This window comes from Coregonus lavaretus (genome assembly GCF_964263955.1).
Source record: "Coregonus lavaretus genome assembly, chromosome: 30".
NCBI lineage: Eukaryota > Metazoa > Chordata > Actinopteri > Salmoniformes > Salmonidae > Coregonus > Coregonus lavaretus.
The window spans coordinates 2692902-2719265 of record NC_140017.1 but is presented as its reverse complement, the minus strand read 5'-3'; the positions used below and the strand labels follow the sequence as shown (position 1 = coordinate 2719265).

General features: G+C 42.5%; 1 protein-coding gene across 8 annotated transcripts in view; it reads right to left on the bottom strand.

The window, feature by feature from the left end:
- Window positions 1-26364, bottom strand: part of LOC311106060 (DISP complex protein LRCH3-like) — a 75476-nt gene that overhangs the window by 48041 nt on the left and 1071 nt on the right. The gene's annotated exons all lie outside the window — the stretch shown is intronic.

Sequence of the window (26364 nt, the reverse complement as noted above, 5' to 3'; positions counted from 1 at the left end):
GTTGCAATGATCATGAGAACGGTGAGGAATCATCCCAGAACTACACGGGAGGATCTTGTCAATGATCTCAAGGCAGCTGGGACCATAGTCATCAAGAAAACAATTGGTAACACACTACGCCGTGAAGGACTGAAATCCTGCAGCGCCCGCAAGGTCCACCTGCTCAAGAAAGCACATATTTTTTTTATTTAACCAGGTAAGCCAGTTGAGAACAAGTTCTCATTTACAACTGCGATACAGTATCTCAAAAAAATGAGTACACCCCTTACATTATTGTAAATATTTGAGTATATCTTTTCATGTGACAACATTGAAGAAATGACACTGCTTCAATGTAAAGTAGTGAGTGTACAGATTGTATAAGTGTAAATTTGTTGTCCCCTCAAAATAACACAATACAAAGCCATTAATGTCTAAACCGCTGGCAACAAAAGTGAGTACACCCCTAAGTGAAAATGTCGAAATTGGGCCCAAAGTGTCAATATTTTGAGTGGCCACCATCATTTTCCAGCACTGCCTTAACTCTCTTGGACATGGAGTTCACCAGAGCTTCACAGGTTGCCACTGGAGTCCTCTTCACTCCTCCATGACGACATCACGGAGCTGGTGGATGTTAGAGACCTTACACTCCTCCACCTTCCGTTTGAGGATGCCCCACAGATGCTCAATAGGGTTTAGGTCTGGAGACATGCTTGGCCAGTCCATCACCTTTACCCTCAGCTTCTTTAGCAAGGCAGTGGTCGTCTTGGAGGTGTGTTTGGGGTCGTTATCATGTTGGAATACTGCCCTGCGGCCCAGTCTCCGAAGGGAGGGGATCATGCTCTGCTTCAGTATGTCACAGTACATGTTGGCATTCATGGTTCCCTCAATGAACTGTAGCTCCCAAGTGCCGGCAGCACTCATGCAGCCCCAGACCATGACACTCCCTCCACCATGCTTGACTGTAGGCAAGACACACTTGTCTTTGTACTCCTCATCTGGTTGCCGCCACACATGCTTGACACCATCTGAACCAAATAAGTTCATCTTGGTCTCATCAGACCACAGGACATGGTTCCATGTCCTTAGTCTGCTTGTCTTCAGCAAACTGTTTGCAGGCTTTCTTGTGCATCATCTTTAGAAGAGGCTTCCTTCTGGGACGACAGCCATGCAGACCAATTTGATGCAGTGTGCGGCGTATAGTCTGAGCACTGAGAGGCTGACCCCCCACCCCTTCAACCTCTGCAGCAATGCTGGCAGCACTCATAGGTCTATTTCCCAAAGACAACCTCTGGATATGACGCTGAGCACGTGCACTCAACTTCTTTGGTCGACCATGGCGAGGCCTGTTCTGAGTGGAACCTGTCCTGTTAAACCACTGTATGGTCTTGGCCACCGTGATGCAGCTCAGTTTCAGGGTCTTGGCAATCTTCTTATAGCCCAGGCCATCTTTATGTAGAGCAACAATTATTTTTTTCAGATCCTCAGAGAGTTCTTTGCCATGAGGTGCCATGTTGAACTTCCAGTGACCAGTATGAGGGAGTGTGAGAACGATGACACCAAATTTAACACACCTGCTCCCCATTCACACCTGAGACCTTATAACACTAATGAGTCACATGACACCTGGGATGGAAAATGGCTAATTGGGCCCAATTTTGACATTTTCACTTAGGGGTGTACTCACGTTTGTTGCCAGCGGTTTAGACATTAATGGCTGTGTGTTGAGTTATTTTGAGGGGACAGAAAATTTACACTGTTATACAATCTGTACACTCACTACTTTCCATTGTAGCAAAGTGTGATTTCTTCAGTATTGTCACATGAAAAGATATACTCAAATATTTACAAAAATGTGAGGGGTGTACTCACTTTTGTGAGATACTGTACATGCCCGTCTGAAGATTGCCAATGAACATCTGAATAATTCAGAGGAGAACTGGGTGAAAGTGTTGTGGTCAGATGAGACCAAAATGGAGCTCTTTGGCATCAACTCAACTCGCTGTGTTTGGAGGAGGAGGAATGCTGCCTATGACCCCAAGAACACCATCCCCACCGTCAAACATGGAGGTGGAAACATTATGTTTTGGGGGTGTTTTTCTGCTAAGGGGACAGGACAACTTCACTGCATCAAAGGGACGATGGACGGGGCCATGTACCGTCAAATATTGGGTGAGAACCTCCTTCCCTCAGCCAGGGCATTGAAAATGGGTCGTGGATGGGTATTCCAGCATGACAATGACCCAAAACACACGGCCAAGGCAACAAAGGAGTGGCTCAAGAAGAAGCACATTAAGGTCCTGGAGTAGCCTAGCCAGTCTCCAGACCTTAATCCCATAGAAAATCTGTGGAGGGAGCTGAAGGTTCGAGTTGCCAAACGTCAGCCTCGAAACCTTAATGATTTGAAGAAGATCTGCAAAGAGGAGTGGGACAAAATCCCTCCTGTCTCTCACTGTTCAAATAAACCTACCATTACAATTATAGACTGATCATTTATTTGTCAGTGGGAAAACGTACAAAATCAGCAGGGGATCAAATACTTTTTTCCCCTCACTATGTATGAAATTACATTTTAAAACAGTTTAGATTTAATTGTAAAATAATTGTCTGCTCTAAGTCTCAGATATGGTCTTCCATAAGTAAAATTGAAGGTATTCTTCTGTTATTTATAAAATAATAATTTGTATTGTTTCATTCACTTCTCACCTGCTGCTCCTCCTATGAACATTCCCTCGGGGACATTCTACCCCCACCCCCCAATGGAGATTTATCATTGTTACAGCAGTAAATATATAAACTACCAGTCAAACGTTTTAGAACACCTACTCATTCAAGGGTTTTTATTTATTTTTACTATTTTCTATATTGTAGAATAATAGTGAAGACATCAAAAACTATGAAATAACACATATTTTATATTTGAGATTCTTCAAATAGCCACCCTTTGCCTTGATGACAGCTTTGCACACGCTTGGCATTCCCTCAACCAGCTTCATGATGTATTCACCTGGAAAGCATTTAAATTAACAGGTGTGCCTTCTTAAAAGTTAATTTGTGGAATTTCTTTCCTTCTTAATGCGTTTGAGCCAATCAGTTGTGTTGTGACAAGGTAAGGGTGGTATACAGAAGATAGCTCTAGTTGGTAAAAGACCAAGTCCATATTATGGCAAGAAGAGCTAAAATTTGCAAAGAGAAAACGACAGTCCATCATTACTTTAAGACATGAAGGTCAGTCAATACGGAAAATGTCAAGAACTTTGAAAGTTTCTTCAAGTGCAGTCGCAAAAACCATCAAGCGCTATGGTGAAACTGGCTCTCATGAGGACCGCCACAGGAAAGGAAGACCCAGAGTTACCTCTGCAGCAGAGGATAACGTCATTTGATTTACCAGCCTCAGAAATTGCAGCCCAAATAAATGCTTCACAGAGTTCAAGTAACAGACATTTCAACATCAACTGTTCAGAGGAGACTGCTTGAATCAGGACTTCATGAATTGCTGCAAAGAAACCACTACTAATGGACACCAATAAGAAGAGACTTGCTTGGGCCAAGAAACACGAGCAATGGACACTAGACCGGTGGAAATCTGTCCTTTGGTCTGGAGTCCAAATCTGAGATTTTTGGTTCCAACTACCGTGTCTCTGTGAGACGCAGAGTAGGTGAACGGATGATGTCTGCATGTGTGGTTCCCACCATGAAGCATGGAGGTGGTGTGATGGTGTGGGGGTGCTTTGCTGGTGACTGTTAGTGATTTATTTAGAATTCAAGGCACACTTAACCAGCATGGCTACCACAGCATTCTGCAGCGATACACCATCCCCTGGTTTGGGCTTAGTGGGACTATCATTTGTTTTTCAACAGGACAATGAACCAAAATACACCTCCAGGCTGTGTAAGGGCTATTTGACCAAGAAGGAGAGTGATGGACTGCTGCATCAGATGACCTGGCCTCAACCCAAATGAGATGGTGTGGGATGAGTTGGACCGCAGAGTGAAGGAAAAGCAGCCAACAAGAGCTCAGCATATGTGGGAACTCCTTCAAGACTGTAATCAAGGCAAAGGGTGGCTACTTTGAAGAATCTAAAATATATTTTGATTTATTAACACTTTTTTGGTTACTACATGATTCCATGTGTTATTTCATAGTTTTGATGTCTTCACTATTATTCTACAATGTAGAAAATAGTACAAATAAAGAAAAACCCTTGAATGAGTAAGTGTGTTCAAACTTTTGACTGGTACTGTAAGTATTCAGACCCTTTACTCAGTACTTTGTTGAAGCACCTTTGGCAGCAATTACAGCCTTAAGTCTTCTTGAGTATGACGCTACAAGCTCGGCACACCTGTATTTGGGGAGTTTCTCCCATTCTTCTCTGCAGATCCTCTCAAGTTCTTTCAGGTTGGAGGGGGAGCGTCGCTGCACAGCTATTTTCAGGTCTCTCCAGAGATGTTTGATTGGATTCAAGTCTGGGCTCTGGCTGGGCCACTCAAGGACATTCAGAGACTTGTCCCGAAGCCACTCCTGCATTGTCTTGGCTGTGTGCTAAGGGTCGTTGTCCTGTTGGAAGGTGAACCTTCACCCCAGTCTGAGGTCCTGAGCGCTCTGGAGCAGGGTTTCATCAAGGATCTCTCTGTACTTTGCTCCGTTCATCTTTCCTTCAATCCTGACTAGTCTCCCAGTCCCTGCCACTGAAAAACATCCCCACAGCATGATTCTGCCACCACCATGCTTCACCGTAGGGACGGTGCCAGGTTTCAACAGACATGACATTTGGCATTCTGGCCAAAGAGTTCAATCTTGGTTTCATCAGACCAGAGAATCTTGTTTCTTATGGTCTGAGAGTCCTTTAGGTGCCTTTGGGCAAACTCCAAGTGGGCTGTCATGTGCCTTTTACTGAGGAGACGCTTCCGTTTGGCCACTCTACCATCAAGGCCTGATTGGTGGAGTGATGCAGAGATGGTCTCGGAGCTCTACGGACAATTCCTTCGACCTCATGGCTTGGATTTTGCTCTGACATGCACTGTCAATTGTGGGACCTTATATAGACAGGTGTGTGTCTTTCCAAATCATCAAATCATGTCCAATCAATTGAATTTACCACAGGTGGACTCCAATTAAGTTGTAGAAACATCACAAGGATGATCAATGGAAACAGGATGCACCTGAGCTCAATTTCGAGTCTCATAGCAAAGGGTTTGAATACTTACGTAAATAAAGGTATTTCTGTTTTTTATTTTTAATCAATTTGCACCAACACATTTTTTTTGTCATTCGTCATTATGGGGTATTGTGTGTAGATTCATGAGGGAAAAAATGTATTGAATCAATTTTAGAATAAGGCTGTAACGTATCAAAATGTGGAAAAAGGGGTATGAATACTTTCCGAATGCACTGTATGTATCTATACAGAACAAAAATAAAAAACGTGTTAACAATTTAACACTAAACCATGTAGTAACAATATTCTACTTCAAAATGTTGACTGCTCTGACCATTTGGAGGATGCATGATATGTATTTGTAATGGATCTCCAGTAACAATGTTGGGGGAGGGGGGAAAGTGATGAGGAGATAGGCTACACTTTGTAGAATGAATGCAAGTGAGATGTTCTATGTTGAAGTTTAATGTTTTGGGTGTGATGTTTTTTGGTGGAGAAGGAATGGTCTTAATGTGAGAGGGATCTGGTTCTACTACAATCCAGCCCCTCCTGGATCAACAGGTCTGTGTACACACACACACCAAAGGTAGACAAGGCAAGTACACACACGTAGCCTACACTCAACGGTTTTACTGAATTACAGTTCATATAAGGAAATCTGTCAATTTAAATAAATAAAATAGGCCCCAATCTATGGATTTCACATGACTGGGAATACAGATACGCATATCTCTTGGTCACAGATATATATATATTTTTTAAGTAGGGGTGTGGATCGGAAAACCAGTCAGTATCTGGTGTGACCACCATTTGCCTCATGCAGCGCAACATACAGTGGGGAGAACAAAAAAAATCCAGAAAATCACATTGTGTGATTTTTAAGTAATTCATTTGCATTTTATTGCATGACATAAGTATTTGATACATCAGAAAAGCAGAACATAATATTTGGTACAGAAATCATACATAGGTTTGCACACACTGCAGCAGGGATTTTGGCCCACTCCTCCATACAGACCTTCTCCAGATCCTTCAGGTTTCGGGGCTGTCGCTGGGCAATACAGACTTTCAGCTCCCTCCAAAGACGTTCTATTGGGTTCAGGTCTGGAGACTGGCTAGGCCACTCCAGGACCTTGAGATGCTTCTTACGGAGCCACTCCTTAGTTGCCCTGGCTGTGTGTTTCGGGACGTTGTCATGCTGGAAGACCCAGCCACGACCCATCTTCAATGCTCTTACTGAGGGAAGGAGGTTGTTGGCCAAGATCTCGCGATACATGGCCCCATCCATCCTCCCCTCAATACGGTGCAGTCGTCCTGTCCCCTTTGCAGAAAAGCATCCCCAAAGAATGATGTTTCCACCTTCTTTGAGACTGTGGTCCCAGTTCTCTTCAGGTCATTGACCAGGTCCTGCCGTGTAGTTCTGGGCTGATCCCTCACCTTCCTCATGATCATTGATGCCCCACGAGGTGAGATCTTGCATGGAGCCCCAGACCGAGGGTGATTGACCGTCATCTTGAACTTCTTCCATTTTCTAATAATTGCGCCAACAGTTGTTGCCTTCTCACCAAGCTACTTGCCTATTGTCCTGTAGCCCATCCCAGCCTTGTGCAGGTCTACAATTTTATCCCTGATGTCCTTACACAGCTCTCTGGTCTTGGCCATTGTGGAGAGGTTGGAGTCTGTTTGATTGAGTGTGTGGACAGGTGTCTTTTATACAGGTCACGGGTTCAAACAGGTGCAGTTAATACAGGTAATGAGTGGAGAACAGGAGGGCTTCTTAAAGAAAAACTAACAGGTCTGTGAGAGCCGGAATTATTACTGGTTGGTAGGTGATCAAATACTTATGTCATGCAATAAAATGCAAATTAATTACTTAAAAATCATACATTGTGATTTTCTGGATTTTTGTTTTAGATACTGTCTCTCACAGTTGAAGTGTACTTATGATAAAAATTACAGACCTCTACATGCTTTGTAAGTAGGAAAACCTGCAAAATCGGCAGTGTATGAGGCGGCGCACAATTGGCCCAGCGTCGTCCAGGGTAGGGGACGGAAAGGCCGGCAGGGATGTAGCTCAGTTGGTAGAGCATGTTGTTTGCAACGCCAGGGTTGTGGGTTCGATTCCCACGTGGGGCCAGTATGAAAAAAATAAAAGAATAATAATGTATGCACTCAGTAACTGTAAGTCGCTCTGGATAAGAGCGTCTGCTAAATGACTAAAATGTAAATGTAAATGTATCAAATACTTGTTCTCCCCACTGTATCTCCTTCACATATAGTTGATCAGGCTGTTGATTGTGGCCTGTGGAATGTTGTCCCACTCTTCTTCAATGACTGTGCAAAGTGGCTGGATATTGGCGGGAACTAGAATACGCTGTCGCACACGTCGATCCAGAGAACCCCAAACATGCTCAATGGGTGACATGTCTGGTGAGTATGCAGGCCATGGAAGAACTGGGACATTTTCAGCTTCCAGAAATTGTGTACAGATCCTTGCGACATGGGGCTGTGCATTATTATGCTGAAACATGAGGTGATGAAGGCGGATGAATGGCACAACAATGGGCCTTAGGATCTTGTCACGATATCTCTGTGCATTCAAATTGCCATAGATAAAATGCAATTGTTTTCGTTCTCCGTAGCTAATGCCTGCCCAAATGAACATTCAATTCTCTAGCAACAGCTCTGGTGGACATTCCTACAGTCAGCATGGCAATTGCACGCTCCCTCAAATCTTGAGACCCCTGTGGCATTGTGTTGTATGACAAATGTGTTGTGTGCACATTTTATTGTCCCCAGCACAAGGTGCACCTGTGTAATGATCATGCTGTTTAACCTCTACGGGATCGGTGTCCCGTATACGGGATGGTTGAGCTAACGTGCGCTAATGTGATTAGCATGACTGTTGTTAGTAACAACAAACTTTCCAGGACATAGACATGTCTTATATGGGCAGAAAGCTTACATTCTTGTTAATCTAACTGCACTGTCCAATTTACAGTAGCTATTACAGTGAACAAATACCATGCTATTGTTTGAGGAGAGTGCACAACAAAAAACTAATCACGGCAACTGGTTTGATACATTCACCTCTGAAGGTAAATACTGTTCTTACATTCAGTAATCTTGCTCTGATTTGTCCGTCCTAAGGGTCCCAGAGATAAAATATAGCATAGTTTTGTTTAATAAAATCCATTTTTATTATCAAATGTAGGAACTTGGTTCTACAGTTTGAACCCCTGCCGTCTCTGTCTCCACACCCACCCCGCCCGGCCATCTAGATGTGTGAAAGTTAATGTATAAGATAATGATCCATCATGTATGACATTCCTGGGAGTGTGTAAACTTGCATTTTGTATTACCATATCATTTTTGTATGTTCTCTATAGTTATGTACTTGAAAATGTATCAATTGACCAATTCGTCACATTTGGGCAGACTTGATACAAAATAGTCCAGTATTGCAATGCTTCACTGGATCAATCTGAAACATTGCACACACACTGCTGCCATCTAGTGGCCGAAATCTAAATTGCGCCTAAACTGCAATATTATATTGTGGCCTTTCTCTTGCATTTCAAAGATGATGGAACAAAAATAAAATAGAAAACCCATGTTTTTCTGTTTGTATTATCTTTTACCAGATCTAATGTATTATATTCTCCTACATTAATTTCACATTTCCACAAACTTCAAAGTGTTTCCTTTCAAATGCTATTAAGAATATGCATATCCTTGCTTCTGGTTCTGAGCTACAGGCAGTTAGATTTGGGTATGTCATTTTAGGGGAAAATTGAAAAAAAGGGTCAGATCCTTAAGAGCTTAATCAGCTTCTTGATATGCAAGACCTGTCAAGTGGATGGATTATCTTGGCAGAGGATAAATGCTCACTGACAGGGATGTAAACAAATTTGTGCACAATTTGAGAGAAATAAGCTTTTTGTGCGTATGGAACATTTCTGTGCTATATTATTTCAGCTCATGAAACATGGGACCAACACTTTACATGTTGCGTCTATATTTTTGTTAAGTGTATATGGCTCTGGCTAGGGCTGTGTCCTACTCATGGACCTTAAAACTAGGGCAAGTAATTATATGCAATCAATAGCACTACAGAAAACTGATGCCTAGTATAAAATAATATTTCTTATCAGTAACGTTATAATGAAAAAGGGAATTGCATCACAAAGCAAAATATACAAAACAATCAGTAGAACAGGATAATGTTACCGTTACAGTAGTAGCGATGCTTAAAACACCACAAACTAGTTCAGAGAATGGCAAAACAAATAAAGTTATAAATTACTTTGTGGTGACTAGCTACAGGTGTTAGCAACTTTGCTAGCTAGCAACATATGGTTGGAACTTTCCCGTCCATGGTGGAAAGACAGTGGGAACAGAACCCGGTTTCAACCGGTCCCCATTGTAGTTAGCTATGCCTGACACAGAGCTCCATCGCGGTCAGGAAAAGAGTAGAAATGTGTAGTGTATTTGTATCTGACCAGAACGTTATTGCACTTAATTTTGGCCAACGTCACTCAGCTACTCAACAACTAACGTTATTCGCCTTACTTTACTTCAGAGATTACTAACCGCTAGCCTAGCTAGCTACCACATCTTACTTTACTTCAGAGATTACTAACCGCTAGCCTAGCTAGCTACCATTTCTTTGTTTACTTTCTTTTGTTATGATTTCCTTTCTTGACGACCAATAGCAAGATGCTCCTTCGTCCCACATCCTGTAATTATCATTCTTAGAACCACGAAGAAGAGTATCTACCAGATTATAGACTATATGGAATACCTTTTTACATTAAACAACACCTTAATTTGGCAATTTAATGCAGAGACACCAATCGTTGTTTATGTAACAATAAATACACATAGTAAAATGCATTAGGTCATTTTAGAAATTCAGCATTTTGATATAAAAAGACAGAAATCTAAATATTCAAAAAATGGACCTAAAAACTGTCTGAGGTACTGACATATATATAGAGAGCGAGGTATCAGTCAATATGGGCAGGGAGAAACCTTGTGTATTCTGCACCAGGATCATGGAACTCCTGCTTTATACGGGACACCACACAGGAAGGTATGACATGATCGCAAAGGTAGCCACATTAACACCAAACAGAATTCAGATAGGCACAGTAACTTTATCGGCTGGGAATGACTGTGAAAGGTGCACATTGTTACATTAGCAGAACACTACTACTATATTATGTAAAGGGTTGTTTATTCTACATGGACCTTGTTACTACGTTTGAAAGTTATCAAAACACTTTAAGAATATCTACATAAATTCAGCAATTGCATTCTTCTCATATTACTCTTTAGACTGCTGACCTATTCAAAGCTTCCTCCAGCATCTCACCATACATCTGCCTGTAATTATTGAACTCAACCTGCAGGAGGTTTGTTTGTTGTGATTGAGATTGGGGGGGAAACAGCTGCAGGCAAGGTTCTGACAGACAGATGGGTGTGTCTTGGTGGTGGCAAGCACACACCCAAGAAACAGCCTCATCAAACCACAACCCAACTCACGTTTGGCGTCTGTCATGGCCCGGCATTTCTTGAGAAAGCCAAAAAACTAGGCCAAATCAGTGGGTGCAGTTCCCCTTTAATTTCTTCCAGCGAGCTCCTCCCTGAGATAACCAGTGTGGACTGGCCACAGAGACATGGGTCTGGCTAAACAAAACACAGAGAGAAAGAGAGAGAGAACAACAAGAGAGGCCTTTGCCAAGTTAACCAAGTCAGGCCTCAGTCTCCCTCTCTGCTCCATTTTCTCTCTCCCTCCCTTCTCTCTCCTCCTTCATAAGGGTCTGGCAGTGTGCACTGTGTATGTCGCCCCCTAGCGTCGCCAAACTTGCAGAGCACATACACACTGCATTGACTATGCTCCAATTCCACAGTCACTGCACACAGACAACAACGGTCAGTGAAGCGCCCGAGCGAGAGGATCACAGACTCACCCATAGACCAGGACATAGATACCCCCTCTCTGTCTCTCTCGCCATACAGTTCGGGCTGGGCGATATATCAAATTAATTTGATTAATTTCAACATATGTTTTAGCGCGTTGTTCCAAATGCCTGTATCACATTTTTATAAGCGTTCTGTCTTTTTAGCCTTGTCTCCTTTGCTCCTTCTGTGCTGTGCCCACTTTCCCACTTGCACAGACACCAAGCCCCTTCCCCTGCCACTCACAACAACGACGAAAGATCACTTCTTCCTCTCTGACAATAAGCAGTTTAAAACGTACTATTGGCATTTGAGGTTTGGTCCAACAGAATCGGTCATTTGGAACGCCGAAACAGTTAGACGTTATTTTACTGTAATAGATTTTAACTTAACCTTTCTAACAATGCCTTTTTTTAAGTCCCATCTCCCAAAACGTAGAACAGACTAGGGTTGGGCGGTATCCAGATTTCCATACTGTGCCATCCCGGGATATACGGTATTACCGGTAGTATACACAAGGGGCTATTATATTATTATACTTTTTAAAGTAAAATAAGCCCCAAAAACATCACTTACTAGAACGCTAACAATATGCTAATAAGTACTAAGGAATTCTCATAGCGGATGCTAGGTAAATGCTAACGAGCGCATGCAAACATTTACTACTAGGACAGACAACCCAGCTCATAAAGTTATGCAAGTATCTCAAAACGTAGTTAGGAGCACACACAAAACAAATTTTAGGCAGCAGGGATCTTAATCCAGGGGGGAATTGTCTCTGCTGCTGTAACCAAGAAGCTTGATCTTGCAAACTCACATTAGCAAAACCCAGCTGGAGAGAATGTCTCATCTTAGATAGTTAACTTAAGTTATAAGATATACAGCTGGCAAACAGTGAATATCATACAAATGTAACTTGATCACCTCACTTAAGTTGTGCTGCAGGAGTGACTCGCCTCACGAAACTCCCATTTCGCTAATTGTTATTCTTTGTAAACAAACACACGTGACTGTCTCAAACTGCTTTTTGGGGAAACTAGTACTGGTAAGCTTCATTATGAAAAAGCTTCATAATGAAATTATCTAACAGGCGAAATGATGAACACGCGATCTGCTTTATCTATTACCTAGTGCACAAGTTGAATGCAAGTATTTATTTAAAAAGTACTAATATTCAAAGCCCCAAAAAAGTCACCTACCATAATGCTAACAAGTACTAAGGAGTCCTCATAGAGGATGCTAACGAGCGCATAGCGAATATTCTGTACAGTTTCTGACCTAAACTATACAAGTAACAAAAAAATGCTACTCACAGTTTCCGGCACCACAAAACAAATATTAGCCAGCAAGACTCTTGATCCAGGAGGGGATGCTCTAATGTTACCAAGCAAATGCTTGATTTTGGAAGAAGCTAACCACTTAGCTAGATAGCTAACTAGCTACTAAATTAGCAAACCAAATGCACAACTGCAGAGCATTCAGCACATTTTAGACAGTTAACTTAATAGTTAAGATAACTAGCTGGCAAACATTTAGTTGTGAATTCCATACTGTAATTAGATCACCTGGCGCATGCTGCACAACAGTGAGTGACTCGTTGTGTGCTTGTAAACAAAACACCACGTGACACTTGACTGGGGACTTCAGTCCTCCTCCCGCTGCTGCTGGCCTTCACAGATTCTGCAGTTATGCTCCTGAAGTTGCCGGTAATAGGCTACACGAGGGGTCAGCAACCTTTCCCATTTTGGAGTGCCAATTTATCTTACCATTTCAACCGATCTGCATGCCAGTTATGATTTTCATATGCACATTTTCGTGGAACAGTTTCATTTAATTTATAATAGTCTTTGTATCTCAAAATCATTGTCATGTGGTTAATCTAAATTGTATCTAAATACAATTGATAAAAATCTAAATAAGTTACTTCTGCTGCCATTGCCAACTATGTAAAAATAGCCTACATAAAGCCAACAACTAAAAACATTGCAGTCTGCAGGTATAAAATATCCTGATACAAATAAATATCCTATGAATCAGTCTACACATAGGCATGTCTGCAACGAACTTGAAACATTTGATCAACTATCAACTGTGTCCAGCTGAAGCTCGTGCTAGCAAACTTGCAACATTGTATAAATTATCAGGTATTTTATTAAGTTTCCACTGGATCAGAGCATTACATTTTTCCCTTTCATGCAAAGTGGTTATTGAAAGGGAGAGCTGGAAATATTTTTCAAATACATTGAGGAACTATTGTCATTCTCAATGGATTTTAAAAACAGACTTTGTTTACTTGCTGTTTGAGGTGAATAAAAAATTACTTTGAGAAGCGCCACAGCTCCTTAGTGGTGGTGAGTTAAGACAATCAGAAATACTATCAGACATCCCCAAATGGGCACATTTATAGGCCTACATTTGCGTGCAGGCCAGGTAGCCTAGGCCAACTTCTAAATGCATAATCAGGTGCACATCCTGACTCAACATTGACAGGAGTGCTCCAAACAAAAAGACAATGAATCAATTGACAAAACTCGTAAATGTAATGAAATAATCAAAACTTGTTTCTCACAAGTGTAGCATATAGGTTGTGAGCTCTCCAAACAACGTGTCAACTCCGACAATGAGAACGCTAAACGACTGTAAAACGAATAATAATATATTGAATGCACTAACAAATTACCATAACCAAACATTGTTGATTAGAAATTATGGGAATTAACAGTAAATGTAGGCTACTACCAGTAATATGTAATGGGGAATTGAGACACTAACAAAAGGGCAAACAATTCACACAATTAAGTTATGAAACAATAAATGCGCACAAAATGGCGGGAGAGCGCGCCTTCTGGAGAGAGACGTGCCTTGTGCACCTTAGCCATACTCCCGTTCTTGGACCGTGGCCTCCTCAATGGATTAGTCTACTGAGACAGGCGCAAATCAGACAGGTGTCTCGTGTGCAGTGAAAAAAAAAAAAGATATATATATATATTGGTGACTGCTCGACTAAAATGAAATCTCGGGGCCTAAGCAGCGGTCTAAGGCACTGCAGACCCAGGTTAGATCCCAGGCTGTGTCACAACCGGCCGTGACCCCCATAGGGCTGCGCACAATTGGCCCAGCATCGTCCGGGTTAGGGGAGGGTTTGGCCGGGGGGGCTTTACTAGGCTCATCGCGCTCTAGCGACTCATTGTGGCGGGCCGGGCGCCTGCAGGCTGACTTCGGTCGTCAGTTGAACGGTGTTTCCTCCGACACATTGGTGCGGCTGGCTTCCGGGTTAAGCGGGCGGGTGTTAAGAAAAGCGGTTAGGTGAGTCATGTTTCGGAGGACGCCTCTCCCAAGCCCGTTGAGGAGTTGAAGCGATGAGACAAGATAGTAATTGGATATCACGAAATTGGGGAGATCAAGGGGGTTAAAAAAATATATGAAAAAATAATAACAATCGTGGTCGGGATTTGAGTAAAAGCAATTGGTTTTCTACCCAAAGTTGCAAAGAAAATGTTGTGATCTATTTAAGAAACAAGAGACCAGCGAAATTGATAAAAGGGTATGGTGGCACTTTCACACTAAGTTATGGTAAAGAATGCAAGCGACTTCAATGGCTAATTTCTCTGAACAGGGGAAAATAACCATCACCAGACTCACAGGGAATACATTACAAAGGTTGAATAAGCAATACTCCAAGCTGCAGCGCCATACTAATTGTCAGACAGAGAACTGATATTGTATACTGGTTGTTGGGTTGGATTGGTGTTGGGGGTCTGTGGGTGGCCATTGATCATTTTATTGGATTTCTCATGTCTTATTCATTGTTAGGAAGAATTATGGTCCAAATCGGATGTTAGGTACTATATTTATTGAAGATATGAATCCTATAAATTAAAAAATGGCCAATTTGGGTGCAATCAATTAGCTCAAATTATAAAATAATGTTTCAGGATTGCTAATCTCATCGGAATCTAACTACAAAAACAATTTCAAAACAATCTGAGACGGTGGTTGTCGAAATCCTATCTTGTTCTTGTTGAGGAAGAATGACTCTTATACAGAAATGGATAGCCAAACTATAGCAAACAGACGATCTGTCAAACACTTACGTTCAGTGTTAGGTAAATCCCCCATTCTCCCACAGTGTTTTGTTCACCTATAAAGTGTTGCTGTGTGTGTTTTTGCTACTGCTACATGGGGCTCAACTGCTTGCAGCTGTGTGTGTGCTGCCAGGCCGGCCATGCTTGTTAGCTCTGTTGTCTTTTGGCCCAGTGACCAGGAACGTCTTAACCCAACTCCCTCCATCCTCTCCTCTATCATCATCCCTCTTTTATTGATGTCATTTCTTCCTCCACTAAGAGACCCATCAGTTATTCTTGTATAGGTCCCTGCTCGGGAGAAAATAATGTCCCTTGCCTACCAAACATCTCTTTCCTCTTCACCGTCTAACAGGATCCCATCACCTTTCAGACCTCACATCAGTCTGTCTACCATTGCCCCTGATTCCATCTCCCCTCATCACCCCCTAGGCTTTGTTACCGATTGGCGTCTACATTTGACTCATTTCTCTCTGCTTCCTTCTTTCCACTCCTCTCCTCTTTTGACCTCACCCTCTCACCGTCCCCCCCTACTCACAAGGCAGGCAATACGCTTGACCTCATCTTTACTAGATGCTGTTCTTCTACTAATCTCACTGCAACTCCCCTCCATGTCTCCGACCACTACTTTGTATCCTTTTCTCTCTCGCTCTCCTCCAACACTACTCACTCTGCCCCTACACAGATGGTAATGCGCCGTCACAACCTTCGCTCTCTCCCGCTACTCTCTCCTCTTCCATCCTATCATCTCTTCCCTCTGCTCAATCCTTCTCCCTCCAATCTCCTGATTCTGTCTCCTCAACCCTCCTCTCCTCCCTTTCTGCATCCTTTGACTCTCTATGTCCCCTATCCTCCCGGCCGGCTCGGTCCTCCCCTCCAGCTCCGTGGCTTGATGACTCATTGCGAGCTCACAGAACAGAGCTCCGGGCAGCTGAGCAGAAATGGAAGAAAACTAGACTCCCTGCGGACCTGGCATCTTTTCACTCCCTCCTCTCTACATTTTCTTCATCTGTTTCTGCTGCTAAGGCCACTTTCTACCACGCTAAATTCCAAGCATCTGCCTCTAACCCTAGGAAGCTCTTTGCCACATTCTCCTCCCTGCTGAATCCCCCCCTCCCTCTCTGTGGATGACTTCGTCAACCACTTTGAAAAGAAGGTTGACGACATCCGATCCTCGTTTGTTAAGTCAAATGACACTGCTGGTCCTGCTCACACTGCCCTACACTATGCTTTGACTTCTTTCTCCCCTCTCTCTCCAGATAAAATCTTGCGACTTGTGACTGCAGGCCGCCCAACAACCTGCCCGCTTGACCCTATCCCCTCCTCTCTTCTCCAGACCATCTCCGGTGACCTTCTCCCCTACCTCACCTCGCTGATCAACTCATCCTTGACCGCTGGCTATGTCCCTTCCGTCTTCAAGAGAGCGAGAGTTGCACTCCTTCTCAAAAAACCAACACTCGATCCCTCTGATGTCAACAACTACAGACCAGTATCCCTTCTTTCTTTTCTCTCCAAAACTATTGAGCGTGCCGTCTTTAGCCAACTCTCTTGCTATCTCTCTCAGAATGACCTTCTTGATCCAAACCAGTCAGGTTTCAAGACTGGTCATTCAACTGAGACTGCTCTTCTCTGTGTCACGGAGGCTCTCCGCACTGCTAAAGCTAACTCTCTCTCCTCTGCTCTTGTCCTTCTAGACCTGTCTGCTGCCTTTGATACTGTGAACCATCAGATCCTCCTCTCCACCCTCTCCGAGCTGGGCATCTCCGGCGCGGCTCACTCTTGGATTGCGTCCTACCTGACCGGTCGCTCCTACCAAGTGGCGTGGCGAGAAGCTGTCTCCGCACCACGTGCTCTCACCACTGGTGTCCCCCAGGGCTCAGTTCTAGGCCCTCTCCTATTCTCGCTATACACCAAGTCACTTGGCTCTGTCATATCCTCACATGGCCTCTCCTATCATTGCTACGCTGACGACACATAATTAATGTTCTCCTTTCCCCCTTCTGATAACCAGGTGGCGAATCGCATCTCTGCATGTCTGGCAGACATATCAGTATGGATGACGGATCACCACCTCAAGCTGAACCTTGGCAAGACGGAGCTGCTCTTCCTCCCGGGGAAGGACTGCCTGTTCCATGATCTCGCCATCACGGTTGACAACTCCGTTGTGTCCTCCTCCCAGAGTGCGAAGAGCCTTGGCGTGACCCTGGACAACACCCTGTCGTTCTCCGCTAACATCAAGGCGGTGACCCGATCCTGTAGGTTCATGCTCTACAACATTCGGAGAGTACGACCCTGCCTTACACAGGAAGCGGCACAGGTCCTAATCCAGGCACTTGTCATCTCCCATCTGGATTACTGCAACTCGCTGTTGGCTGGGCTCCCTGCCTGTGCCATTAAACCCCTACAACTCATCCAGAATGCCGCAGCCCGTCTGGTGTTCAACCTTCCCAAGTTCTCTCACGTCACCCCCCTCCTCCGCACACTCCACTGGCTTCCAGTTGAAGCTCGCATCCGTTACAAGACCATGGTGCTTGCCTATGGAGCAGTGAGGGGAACGGCACCTCCGTACCTTCAGGCTCTGATCAGTCCCTACACCCAAACGAGGGCATTGCGTTCATCCACCTCTGGCCTGCTGGCTCCCCTTCCTCTGCGGAAGCATAGTTCCCGCTCAGCCCAGTCAAAACTGTTCGCTGCTCTGGCACCCCAATGGTGGAACAAGCTCCCTCACGACACCAGGACAGCGGAGTCACTCACCACCTTCCGGAGACATTTGAAACCCCACCTCTTTAAGGAATACCTGGGATAGGATAAAGTAATCCTTCTACCCCTCCCTTACCCCAACCCACCCACCCCCCCTCCAAAAAAAAACTATTAAAAAAAACACGATAATATTTTAACAATTTAATAAATAAAAGATTTTAAAAAATTATAATTAACACATTGTAAAGTGGTTATCCCACTGGCTATAAGGTGAATGCACCAATTTGTAAGTCGCTCTGGATAAGAGCGTCTGCTAAATGACGTAAATGTAAATGTAATTAAACCCAGGTCGTCTGCCAAAATACTATGTTAGCTTGCCAGCTGAGCTATGGTCTAGGCATTAGCTAAGAGTAGCAAACCACATGAGCCTTCAGGTTTTATGAAAGGTTACTTATCAACATGGTTGGCTGAACAACATACATCACACCTCCACTGATCACTCCTGAGTTCTCTATGACCAGGCCGCTAATTGGTAGCCAGTAAAGCAGCAGAGAAACAATTTAACTTAGAGGTCACTTCCGCCTGTCCAGACAATCGATAATGACCTTGATACATCACAACACGCACTCATTGTGAGACTGTGTGTGTGTGTGTTTTAATTGTGCGCGGGTCACCGGTTTGTTCACCCATAATTACTAAAAACCTATACGCAACAGCCCGACTATAAGTGAAAATCTGAGGCAGCACACAAACCTAACCCGCTTATACAGAGAATGCGCTGTAGGTCAGTCAGCGACGGCAAAAATATTTTTGGACAAGGGGTGCAGGATTTATTTTGCCTGATTTAGATACGTTTCTGCTAATAGTTTCCAACATATTTGAAGGCTATTTGGTTGTCCACTTGTCTGTAATGTATACTGAACAAAAATATAAAAACAACATGTAAAGTGCTGGTCCCAACTTTCATGAGCTGAAATAAAAGACCTAGAAATGTTCCATATGCAAAAAAAAATGTATTTTGTGCACAAATTTGTTTACATCCGTTAGTGAGCATTTCATCCATTGTCAAGATAATCCATCCACCTGACAGGTGTGGCATATCAAGAAGCTGATTAAACAGCATGATCATTACACAGGTGCACCTTGCGCTGGGAACAATAAAAGGCCACTCTAAAATGCGCAGTTTTATCACAAAACACAATGCCAGATGTCTCAAATTTTGAGGGAGTGTGCAATTGGCATGCTGACTGCAGAAATGTCCACCAGAGCTGTTGCAAGAGAATTTAATGTTAATTTCTCTACCATAAGCCGCCTCCAACGTCGTTTTTAAAGAATTTGGCAGTACGTCCAACCGGCCTCACAACCACAGGCCACGTGTAACCATGCCAGCACAGGATCTCCACATCCGGCTTCTTCACCTGTGGGATCGTCAGAGAGGATCCCGCAGGTGAACAAGCCGGATGTAGAGGTCCTCGGCTGGCATGGTTAAACGTGGTCTGGACGTACTGCCAAATACCCCACCTGTGAATACCCCACAAGTGAAAACAGGTGTTTAGAAATGTATTAAAAATAAAAAACAGAAATACCTTATTTACATACAGTACCAGTCAAAGGTTTGGACACACCTACTCATTCAAGGCTTTTTCTTTATTTTGACTATTTTCTACATTGTAGAATAATAGTGAAGACATCAAAACTATGAAATAACACATATAGAACAATGTAGTAACCAAAAAAAGTGTTAAACAAATCAAAATATATTTGAGATTCTTCAAAGTAGCCACCCTTTGCCTTGATGACAGCTTTGCACACTCTTGGCACTCTCTCAACCAGCTTCACCTGGAATGCTTTTCCAACAGTCTTGAAGGAGTTCCCACATATGCTGAGCACTTGTTTGCTGCTTTTCCTTCACTCTGCTGTCCGACTCTTTCAATTGGGTTGAGGTCGGGGGATTATGGAGGCCAGGTCATCTGATGCAGCACTCCATCACTCTCCTTCTTGGTAAAATAGCCCCTACACAGCCTGGAGGTGTGTTGGGTCATTGTCCTGTTGAAAAACAAATGATAGTCCCCTAAGCCCAAACCAGATGGGATGGCGCGTCGCTGCAGAATGCTGTGGTAGCCATGCTGGTTAAGTGTGCCTTGAATTCTAAATAAAATCACAGACAGTGTCACCAGCAAAGCACCCCCACACCATAACACCTCCTCCTCCATGCTTTACGGTGGGAACTACACATGCGGAGATCATCCGTTCAACCACACCGTGTCTCAAAAAGACATGGCGGTTGGAACCAAAAATCTCCAATTTGGACTCCAGACCAAAGGACACATTTCCACCGGTCTAATGTCCATTGCTCGTGTTTCTTGGCCCAAGCAGGTCTCTTCTTCTTATTGGTGTCCTTTAGTAGTGGTTTCTTTGCAGCAATTCGACCATGAAGGCCTGATTCACAAAGTCCCCTCTGAACAGTTGATGTTGAGATGTGTGTTACTTGAACTCTGTGAAACATTTATTTGGGCTGCAATATCTGAGGCTGATGAACTTATCCTCTGCAGCAGAGGTAACTCTGGGACTTCCATTCCTGTGGCAGTACTCATGAGAGCCAGTTTTAACATAGAGCTTGATGGTTTTTGAGACTGCACTTGAAGAAACTCAAAATCCTTTAAATGTTCCGTATTGACTGACCTTCATGTCTTAAAGTAATGATAGACTGTCCTTTCTCTTTGCTTATTTGAGCTGTTCTTGCCATAATATGGACTTTTACCAAATAGGGCTATCTTCTGTATACGACCCATACCTTGTCACAACACAACTGATTAGCTCAAACGCATTAAGCAAATAAATTACACAAATTAGCTTTTAAGAAGGCACATGTTAATTGAAATGCATTCCATGTGACTACCTCATGAAGCTGGTTGAGAGAATGCCAAGAGTGTGCAAAGGTGTCATCAAGGCAAAGGGTGGCTATTTAAAGAATCTCAAATATAAAATATGTTGATTTGTTTAACACTTTTTTGGTTACTACATGATTCCATATGTGTTATTTCATAGTTTTGATGTCTTCACTATAATTCTACAATGTAAAAACTAGTCAAAATAAAGAAAAACCCTTGAAATCAGTAGGTGTGTCCAAACTTTTGACTGGTAGTGTAAGTATTCAGACCCTTTGCTATGAGACTCGACATTGAGCTCAGGTGCATCCTCTATCCATTGATCCCCCTTGAGATGTTTCTACAACTTGATTGGAGTCCACCTGTGGTCAATTAAATTGATTGTACATGACACACACCTGTCTATACAAAGGTCCCACAGTTGACAGTGCATGTCAGAGCAAAAACCAAGCCATGAGGTCCAAGGAATTGTCCGTAAAGCTCCAAGACAGGATTGTGTCGAGGCACAGATCTGGGGAAGGGTCCCAAAAAAATTCTGCAACACAGAATGTCATAAATCTATAGAATGAATGCTTCCATCTAGTTGACATCAGTAAAGTTCTCGTCATCTCTGCTTCTTTGGCGGAGCAAAGACTTTTAAGGACCAGGAGAAATTGCAATAACTCTAAAGAAACTAGAAAAATATTCTTTGAAAATCAGTTTGTCCGGTTGTAAGGATATAGATAGCTGTGAAAAACGACCCAACATGTTTCTGATAAGATTTAAATTCGGCTTGGATGGATATTTTATGTGGTTGGAGGAAGTAATACACAGCGTTGTACGAGATCTTCAGTTTCTTGGCAATTTCTCGCATAGAATAGCCTTCATTTCTCAGAACAAGAATAGACTGACGAGTTTCATTAGAAAGTTATTTGTTTCTGGCCATTTTGATTCTGTAATCGAACCCACAGTTGCTGATGCTCCAGATACTCAACTAGTCTCAAGAAGGCCAGTTTTATTGCTTCTTTAAATCAGCACAACAGTTTTCAGCTGTGCTAACATAATTGCAAAGGGTTTTCTAATGATCAATTAGCCTTTTAAAATGATAAACTTGGATTAGCAAACACAACGTGCCATTGGAACACAGGACTGATGGTTGCTGATAATGGGCCTCTGTACGCCTATGTAGATATTCCATTTTTAAAAAATCAGCCATTTCCAGCTACAATAGCCATTTACAACATGAACATTGTCTACACTGTATTTCTGATCAATTTGATGTTATTTTAAATGGACCAAAAAATTGGACATTTCAAAGTGACCCCAAACTTTTGAACGGTAGTGTATTTAAATGTGATTTTCATTTTTAATACATTTGCAAACATTTCTAAAATCCTGCTTTGTCATTATGGGGTATAGTGTGTAGATTGATGAAGATTTTTTTTTTTTTAATCCATTTTATAATAAGGCTGTAACGTAACAAAATGTGGAAAAAGTCAAGTGGTCTGAATACTTTCCGAATGCCCTTTATGTCCTCCCAGGCCCATTTATGGCTGCACCTCCGCCCAGTAATGTAAAATCCATACATTAGGGCCTAATTTATTTATTTAAATTGACTGATTTCCTTATATGAACTCAGCAAAATCTTTGAAATAGTTGTATGTTGTGTTCATATTTTTGTTTCTGTCATTATATTTTGCCCTAGAATAAATAAACCCTTGCTCAACAGAATGTCATAAATCTATAGAATGAATGCTTCCATCTAGTTGACATCAGTAAAGTTCTCGGTCATCTCTGCTTCTTTGGCGGAGCAAAGACTTTTAGGGACCGGGAGAAATTGCAATAACTCTAAAGAAACTGGAAAGATTTTCTTTGAAAATCAGTTTGTCCGGTTGTAAGGATATAGATAGCTGTGAAAAACGACCCAACATGTTTCTGATAAGATTTAAATTCGGCTTGGATGGATATTTTATGTGGTTGAAATACATTCAGCTTTTATGATGCTGATAAAGATAGCATCTACAGACTAACTGCGGATTTGCATGTTCTCAGGATGCTGAAATAAATAATTTTTTTACACTACTGTTCCCTAGTAAAAATTTTACCTACATTTGTTGTATAATTTTACTGCAAAAAATGCTTGATTCTGCAGGAGTTAATATTAAGGCTGTGAGATGTTATAGACAGTGTCCAGATTTCAGTTTCCATGGCATAGGCCTATTTGAAGTCTCTGTCTTGTGACTGTCGAATTTGTATAGAGCCTCACAATCACACATAACCGGCACTGCTATCATCCTCTTTTACCAAATCTTCCCCAAACAATTTTTCTGGCCCTCTCTTCTCTTTATTTTCAACTCTCCATTGTTTCTGTTATTGAATTAAACTCCGACATTATAATTTTTTTCCTCCGTGGATGATAACTTTTTCTGCCCGTTCCCAAAAGACTTTGGCGATTTGCATGTAAGCTATTTGGAGTGTGCACAGTAATTGTTTTCTCTTTAGGCTATTCAACGCGGCCGCCACACACCTGCCCTTCATCCACACAATATTTAAAGTGGAACTGACAGCATTAACTACTTTGCAGATATGAAACAGACAATCATAATCAGTCAAAAATATCAAATACCCAGGTTGAGGTTTTCAAAATAAGTTATATTTGACTCAACATTCCATGACATACACTAAGGCATTGTTGGCAGAATAGATGGATGCAGTTCAATGCATAATTAATATAATTCACCAATACAGTACATTGTTCGCTGCCTCCATTTGGGATGCACCGTTTCAGTTTCAAAGACTCAATATTTTGGACAAAAACAGACTAATGTAACTAAGGCTGGGAACATTAATACAATCAAACTAGCAAGGGCAATGAAGACAAGTCAGTCATAACGTGGCTAATAGGCTAGTGTATCTATTTAAGTAGCAAGCTAAAAACATGGAGCCTAATGCTAGCAAGACAGCTAGCTAGCGAGGAGGATGTCATGTCATTGGAGGAGTGGGTGAGTGACTGACCTTTTCCCCTCATATCGTTTTTCTGTGGCTATACACAGCTAGAGATGCAGGAGTCATTTGGTTAGCAAGCAAGAACTTGAATGACTGTTATCCAGTTAGCTAGCATCTCTCTTGCGTTTAAAAATTTACTCTGGCTATCTAGCTAGCTACTTCGATTTTAGAACACTCTCGTCTGAGTATGCCAGAGCGCAGAATAACTGATGAATTTACAAACGCGCAACACCTGTTGAAAATATAGATACTTTTGTACCCGTTTCCTCCAGAATCTTCACAAGGTCCTTTGCTGTTGTTCTGGGATTGATTTGCACTTTTTGCACCGAAGTACGTTCATCTCTAGGAGACAGAACACGTCTCCTTCCTGAGAGGTATGACGGCTGCGTGGTCCCATGGTGTTTATACTTGCGTACTATTGTTTGTACAGATGAACGTGGTACCTTCAGGCGTTTGGAAATTGCCCCCAAGGGGAACCTGACTTGTGGAGGTCTACAATTTTTTTTCTGAGGTCTTGGCTGATTTCATTTGATTTTCCCATGATGTCAAGCAAAGAGGCACTGAGTTTGAAGGTGGACCTTGAAATACATCAACAGGTACACCTCCAATTGACTCAAATGATGTCAATTAGCCTATCTGAAGCTTCTTAAGCCATGACATCATTTTCTGGAATTTTCCAAGCTGTTTAAAGGCACAGTCAACTTTGTGTATGTAAACTTCTGACCCACTGGAATTGTGATACAGTGAATTATAAGTGAAATAATCTGTCTGTAAACAATTGTTGGAAAAATGACTTGTGTCATGCACAAAGTAGATGTCCTAATCGACTTGCCAAAACTATAGTTTGTTAACAAGAAATTTGTGGAGTGGTTGAAAAACTAATTTTAATGACTAACCTACGTTTATGTAAACTTCCGACTTCAACTGTAACTGCGGGGGGGAACTTCGGGTTATGAGTCAACCCGCGCATCACTAGTTTGTGTGCAGGACCTGCAGCGCGTCAAGCATCACAAATAGAACCAAGTTCTATTTTACATGCTGACCAGACCAGACGCGTCAACTGCACAAGCGTTGCAAAATAAATGTACACATACATGTTATTCAATCATTGCACACACACTGCTCGCGAGCGCTGCAAGTCTTGCCTCTCTCATTTCCTCATTGGTTTTTAGGCACATATACCCATGTGGGTGCTCGAAAGATGAACTGAGGTCCACACTCCAATCCAGTTGGTGGTGGTAATGCACCTTAAAGTTGGTTGCCAACCGCCATATAAAGTCCAAATAATAAGAAGAATCCTGAAGGAGGAGAGATTACTAGAAACTAACTTGGTTTACCCTTTTATCTGTGGATTAATTGTTGGAGTAGAGGACCTTGTGCATTTCAGGTAAAATAACAACCCAATGTTTATATCCCAGGACAAATTAGCTAGCAATAGCAAGCTAAATTGCCATAAATGTTTAATGCTTTTCGACCTGTCCCCAAATTAATATAGTTGGGTTCAGAGTTCGTTTTGATATTTCAACCTGCATGTCCTGATCGTGTCTGGTGTGGGTGGACAAAATCAACACGCATGCGTGCGGTCTGGTCAGCATGTTAGCACCTGGCTACGCAGACGCTCGTTGACAACATTTATTTTGCAACGCAAGCGGTGTCGTCAGCATGTGAGGGTCCAGGGCAAAAATCTCATAACATGCTACCCAGACTGCACGCACACAAGTTAGATTTTGTTTCCCCACACCAGACGCGATCAGGACACGCAGGTTGAAATATCAAAATAAACTCAACCAATTATATTAATTTGGGGACAGGTTGGCAACCAACTTCAGACTTTATAAGGCGGTTGGCAACCAACTTTAATTATTTGTTGCTTTTATTTCGTATTATTTTATATTGTATTTTTGTGTGTTTTTTTTTTGTGGTATTCTTTCTGAAAACTGCGTTGTTGGTTAAGGGCTTGTAAGTAAGCATTTCACTGTAAGATTCAGCGCATGTGACAAATAAAATGTGATTTGATTTGGTGCATTACCACAACCAACTGTAGACCTCAGTTCATCTTTCAATTACCCACCTGGGTACATGCTCCTAAAAACCAATGAGGAGATGGGAGAGGCAAGACTTGCAGCGCTTTGAGCATCACAATAGTTCTATTTTAGCGCCTGGCCACGCAGTGTGGGTGCAATGATTGAATAACATGTATGTGTACATTTATTTTGCAAAGCTCGCGGTGTGGTCAGCATGTTAGAGGTTAATTCCTGCTTTCAACAGGCCTATATGAGACTGCGAAGAAACGTGAAATGTGGGGAAAACTATAGAAGCCAGAAGTACTGAGGGAGAGAGAGCCTGCCACATGTGTGTTTAGTTGCCGTTTGTGACCGTCTGGAGCGGGGTTCAGGAATGTGCGACATCGTGTCGAAGCCCAACCCCCCAGCCTGCCACAATCCCTCAACATCTGCACTGACTGTCCACTGCACATAAGCAGTAAGGTCGATGCAGCGCACCATGCCAAAAATGAGCTTCGCATCACAATTCCCTCCCTCATTTTCTGAGCCACAAGTTAACCGCAAAAACAGGTCATGGTGACTACACTGCTTCTTGATTCGAATC